Genomic DNA, 6359 nt, shown 5'->3' on the forward strand with positions numbered 1-6359 from the left:
TTGGGGAGTGTGCATGACAGACATAAGCACTATATCAAGGGCATCTGGTCACACAAGTTTAGTCTCTGCACAGACTTTACTTAGCCTGCTTTTAAGAACACCCTTTAGACTTTCCCACTAGCTTGGGGATGATATGGTGTGTAACATTTGATGAATCCCAATGTCTTTGTGCAGATTAATTACATTACCTGTCCCATGAAACGTGTACCTTGATCAGAGGATAATACCTCAGGCAGTCCATAACTGTAGACAATCTCTGCAATTAACTCATTAGCTATAGCTTCATCTGAAGCTTTTACAATGGACCCAGGGAATTGGTCAACACAAACAATTACATATGCATGGGTACAACATTTAGGTAACTGTAGGAAATCTATCTGCAATATCTGAAATTGTTACATTGGTTTAGGTCAGTGTTTGATAGGTGTTGGAATCGTCTTACCTAGATTATATTGCAAACAAATAAAACATAATTATACATACTTGGCTGCAATAGACGAGAACCCGGGGGCAAACCACATTCCTGACACTACATCACAGATCCCCCCATAAAAAGTGTGGGTGAGATCATGTGAGGCAGCAACCAAATATGATAACAGAGCAGGGGGGGCAACAGGGCAATCACCTAAATGCCAAACAACAACATCACCACTTGGAGTTTGTGTGCATCCGGCTTTAAGCCAATGTTCCTTCTCCTCAGGCTCTGCTTGGTCCTGAAGGGCTGCTAATACAGCGCTAGAGGGAACAGGAAGAGAAGGTTCTTTTACAACACATGCTTTAAACATTTTATAACACAATGCTGCTTGCTTTGCAGCTACATCAGCATAGGCATTATCTTGTGCTACAGGGTCAGAGGACCCAGTGTGGGCTTAGTACCTAATGACTGCAACCTGCTTTGTTAGTCGGATTTGGCACTACCGGATGGGCTGCAATAACAACTTCGTTAACTGCTCTGAGATCCTGAACAAACCGCCACTCATTCTTGCCGGGCTTTTTTTAATTGGCAAGATGGGCATATTTACAGGGCCAATCCTATGGTTTAACACTCCCTTATCAAGTAACCCTTGAATTACGGGGCAAATCCCCTATACCTTTGCCCTGGACAGTGGGTACTGTGAGATTTTGGGCGGGGGGGGGCCCTTTGGGTCTACTTGTATGGACACTGGTGGGATGGATGACATGAACCCAACATCTGTTGGTGAGAAAGCCCACAAATCACTTGAAACACATTGTAATTTAGGAGGTACAGAATCTTCCTCCTCAGAAATTTCCTTTAGTGACAGAAGATTAGTAGTATCTAGTGCATTGGTCATCTCAGACACTTATGGAGGCAGGACAGGCACAAATACTGCATCCGGATTACAGTAAATGGTGCACACTGGTTTAGAAAGGATGTCCCTACCTTTGAAACTGTCAGGGATGGAGGCACTTAAAAGAAAGGCAGCTTTTGTGGATACAGGACCAATGGACACTTGCGATGGGCTTGTTTCTGCCATAGGGATAGGATTTCCTCCAACTCACACTGCCGTGACTACATTACCAGATAATGGCAGGTTTGAGTGAGTCTTTAAAACTGAGCGGGCAGCACCAGTATTCAGTAAACAAAGTTAGGGTCTTTTAATTAATAAACACTTCAATTAGGAGGTCTGGATGGTGATTAGAAGTGTTTGGAAATACTGGTACCGGGGCTGCGTCGCACCTTCAAGCAGGATTTATGAGGGATGCATTGGAATGTGAAGGGGCTGCATCTCCTGCAGGGAAAGGGCTTTCTTTGGGGATATGCACTTATATGCATAATGCCCTTGATTATTACAATTAACACAAACAACTGTCTTTTTGTCACGGTTATCTGACCTGTTCTGCTGTCTGTTAGTTATTGTTTCTGGAGTTTAGGGAATTATCCTGGAAGTTGTTAGACTGTTGCTGAACGAGTAACACCTGCTGGGGCTTAAGACAGGAGTTCTCAACTTGTGGCAACGGCAATTATCTTTTCTAACATCTTATGCTTCCAGGCAAGACTATGTATGCTGAGGTTACTTTGAGGATCATTTAGTAGTCCTACCACAAAGGTAATAGCATACTGGACAGCAGACTCTTTGGCATCTTGGTTAAATTTGACAACTATTTCCCAAGAAGCTTCTGAAAGAAAAAAATTGGTGTTTACTGTACTTTTCAGAGCATGGAAACAGACTCCGACTTGGGCTGGGTCAACAGGGTTAGTATCTCAATACATTTTGTCTAACATTTGGTAATCCCCTGGACCACACACTTTGAGTACAAATAATATATTGGTCTAATTAGGCTTATGAGCACCATTGACACACAAGAGTTCCTGTGCAAAGTTGTGTGGATTAGTATGGGGCTCTGGAACATCTTGAAAAATCCTTCTAAGATCTGTGTGTTTTTAGTTAGACGCACTTCTGCAGCGTCCCCCGTCGCCCCCCTTTTTCTCTACTTTGTATTGTACGGGCGGGGTAGAGCTTAGCTGTGGGGCTGGGGACAGCCTGCTCATCTGTATCTGAGCTATAACTTTCAGAGAACTTATCTCTGAGCTGTTTGTCTTTTTGGGGTCAATTTTTTTTTTTTTTCACTGTTCTCTATTATCTAACTTAACCCTTCTGCTATCAACTTTTCTTGTACCTCTCTTTGCTTTCTAGCTTCCTTTGATTCTTAGGCACTTTCCTGACTTTCTAGGGCACATACTTGACCATTTACCTCTTTTGCTGCCTCTCTCTTGCTCTTAGCTATTACGGGAAAACAACCCATCATAGAGTGGGGAGGCTGACGGCTCTATGTATGCCTTATGAGTTACAACCACTCAAGTCTGTGGGGCTAAAGCTTCTGATATATCACTGCTGTGCTGCGTATGTACTTAAATGCTTGTACTCTTGTCTGGTGATCCCATGTATCGTTGGGAGGAATGGCAAATGACTTACTCTCTGTAAGTGTACTCCACTTAGGCAAGTAAGCCACTACATCTTTGCCATATTCAACAGCAATCACACTACCTGGTGAATGCTCTACAGTCACTCTGCCTAGCGACTGTCTTGCGCTCACTCTCCTTGGTGAACGCGCAGAGGTGATCAGCCTCTGTTCACAATCCTCCCCGCTAGGGCGAGATGCTCCTAACGGAGTCTTACACTCATTCTGGCCAAATGCCTTAGTGAGCCCATTTCATCTCAACTAAAAAAAATGCCCTCTTCCCTCAAGTATGCAGACTATCTTGGGGTATACTGGGGTCTGACCAGGTAAATTAGTACAATTCTTATAAGCCGCAAGAGTATAGAAAAGTTAGAACTTTTTTTTTTTTTTTCACTTTGCAATTAGTCCCCAATCACATGCACATTCATACAGGACACATGGTTAAGACAAACATAGATACCTCGAGTGATCACCTTGGGTCAGGCTGCTTGCACAGCAACACCCTGTCCGTTTGGAACCGGAGAAGAAAGGAGACAGAACAAGGTATGCTTACCCTGTGTGGCCACTCCTGTCCCGTTAGTTCTCCGGGTCCTCACTGTGGATGGGTGAAGTCAGCGTCTTGAGCCTGCCCGCATTATCTCCACCATTTTGTTAGGGAATAATCCAAAGACCGGAGATCACCGAGGTAAAAGGAATAATCCAAGTTTATTATTTATATAATAAACATACACGAGCTCCGTGGGTTCTGATACACAAGTAGGTCAGAACTGAGAAACAAAAGATTGACCACACATTATATACCCTTCAGGAGAGGAACTTCAATGGGAAAAGGCCTCTCTAGGGAGAAAAGGGAGTATTGGCAAGTATCTATCATAGTGTCTCAGTGTACAATTATCTAGTGTTAGCTAGCTATGTGAACGAGAAGGGAGTAACATAGTGGGAGAGCTTCAAGGCCAGGGCACCTGCTAGAAGCAAAAGGATAACATAACATACTACTGATAAGGACCTTCTCAGATGGCACACTGTCTCCTGGGTAGTCTTGAAACAGTTCATAGAAGGGCCCCATGGGCACTTTGAAACTGCTCAGTCTACCTTGGAGGGGGGCTTAGGAATGCGAGGGGCCATCTAGGGCCTGCAAGACTTTTCCTTCCACAATGGTTTTTAAATAAAGAGCAAGAAAGTGTACAACATTTTTTCATTTATATTACTGCTCCCTATACCTGTACCAGCAAGCAAGCTCAGCAGCCATCTATAATACACCCCACCCGTACCTGTGCCAGCAAGCTCAGCAGCCATTCATCATACACCCCACCCGTACCTGTGCCAGCAAGTCCAGCAGCCATCCATTATACACCCCAACCTTACCTGTACCAGAAAGCCCAGCAGCCATCCATCATACACCCCACCCATACCTGTAGCAGCAAGCTCAGCAGCCATTCATCATACAGCCCTCCTGCCAGGCCCGGACTGGCAATCTGTGGGTTCTGTCAAATGCCAGAGGGGCTGCTGTATGGTTCCATAGAAAGTTACCATATAGTGGGCTGGTAGGGGTCTGTTTGGGCCTCTGTGTACTTGGAATGACAGGGCCTATTTTGACTCCCAGTCCAGGCCTGTCCTGCAGCCATCATATTGCCCCCAATCTTTAACTGTGCCAGCAGCAGCCAAAAATAAATCTGATCACATTATATTGCCCCCAAGTATTTATGTACCTGTGCCAGCGACCAGCAGCAACAACAAACATGTGGCCCCCAAATCTGTACCTGGCTGTGCCAGCAGGAAGCTTCACACTTTACAGTAATAGAAAGAATGTCTTCAGTTCAGTGCTACTGTGCAAGGCTGAGAGCAGCGAGAGCCACACCAAGCAGACCCCCAGCTCTCTCTCTGTCATCCAACACATCAGTGATGTCATTGACGCGTGTACGCACGGCGCGCTACACCGCACAGAAGGAGCTATTACTTGCCGGCAAGAGGGAGAAGGTGAAGGAGATGGATTCCACCCAACTGGGTGACCATGATTACTGAAACAAATTATTAAATAAACGCTGTGAGCACCAACCATTTGGTTTTTTGGTGTGCTATTAATGTGGACATGGTCTTGCGGTAACATGGGTGTGGTTTAAAGTGGGTGTGGCCTAAAAACAGGGAGTGGCTAACACTGGCTTCCATTATCGGCCCTCCACCATGTAGAAAATTTCCGGCCCTCTGTACCATAGAAGTTGGACAGCACTGCTCTAGAGGACTGTGGTGAGCTTCACTCTTTGATAAATATACCCCTAAGCAGGGGGTTTAACCACAGAGGAAGCAGACCCTGCAGCTGTGGATGTATAGGGGCCCCATGAGGTCATAATTCATATAAGATTTCAATAAATCTTGGTAAAACTGGTCAACCTGGGGGCCAGTTAATCTGCTGTGGGGCCCTGTAATATCTAGTAACACCACTACCCCCAAGTGTTTTTTGTGAGAATTAGAAATGAAATGGATATCCTTGCATATATCAGAGGCTTCTGTCTGAGAATGATGAGATTTGTACTTTAGGGAAAGCTAAAATAGATGCTTATTTATATATAAAATATGGAGTGGTCTAAAAAATGTTAAAAAGCCAGCAGCACTTTACCTACCGGACCCTGCCAAAATGGTCCCAATTGGGACCTTGGTTGATAAGACCTGTCCTGACCCTAAAATCCCCAGAAACGTGTTCAAACTTTCCACAACCTGCAAAATGGATATGGCCACAAAATGGGAATGGTGGAAAAATGTCACAACGCTACGCACGGCAGATATTTTTGTCCCTCTTTCAAATGTTGGGAGGTATGCTTAAAGGGGTTGTTCACCTTTGAGTTAATGTTTATTATGATGTAGATAGGGATATTCTCAGACAATTTACCTTGTGGTTTTTGAGTTATTTTGCTTTTTATTCAGCAGCTCTGCAGTTTGCGAGATCAGCGACCTTGTTGCTAGGGTCCAAATTACTCTAGCAACCATGCAGTGCTTTGTATAAGAGACTGAAATATGAATAGGAGTGGGTCTGAATATAAAGATTAGCACTAAAAAGTAGCAATACCAATAAATATGTAGCCTTACAGAGCATTTCTTTTTAGATGGGGTCACTGACCCACATTTGAAAGCTGGAAAGAGTCAGTAGAAGAAGACAAATCATTTAAAAACGATAAAAAATAAATAATGAAGATCAATTGAAAAGTTGTCTAGACTTGGCCATTCTATAACATACTAGAAGTCAACTTAAAGGTGACCCAGCCCTTTAAAGTTTGTAACTATACAAAGTTTCTAAAAAAACTTGGGGTGGTATGTCTCCCCCATTTTGTGTACTGTATAGAAGACCATTTGAGCTTTCAAATGCCAACACACATTCAACACAGTCTATAAAAAGTAAGCAAACAGCTTACGTACTGTTACGTACAAGCGCTATCACGTTATAT

Source organism: Xenopus laevis, chromosome 1S, assembly GCF_017654675.1.
Source record: "Xenopus laevis strain J_2021 chromosome 1S, Xenopus_laevis_v10.1, whole genome shotgun sequence".
Taxonomy (NCBI): domain Eukaryota; kingdom Metazoa; phylum Chordata; class Amphibia; order Anura; family Pipidae; genus Xenopus; species Xenopus laevis.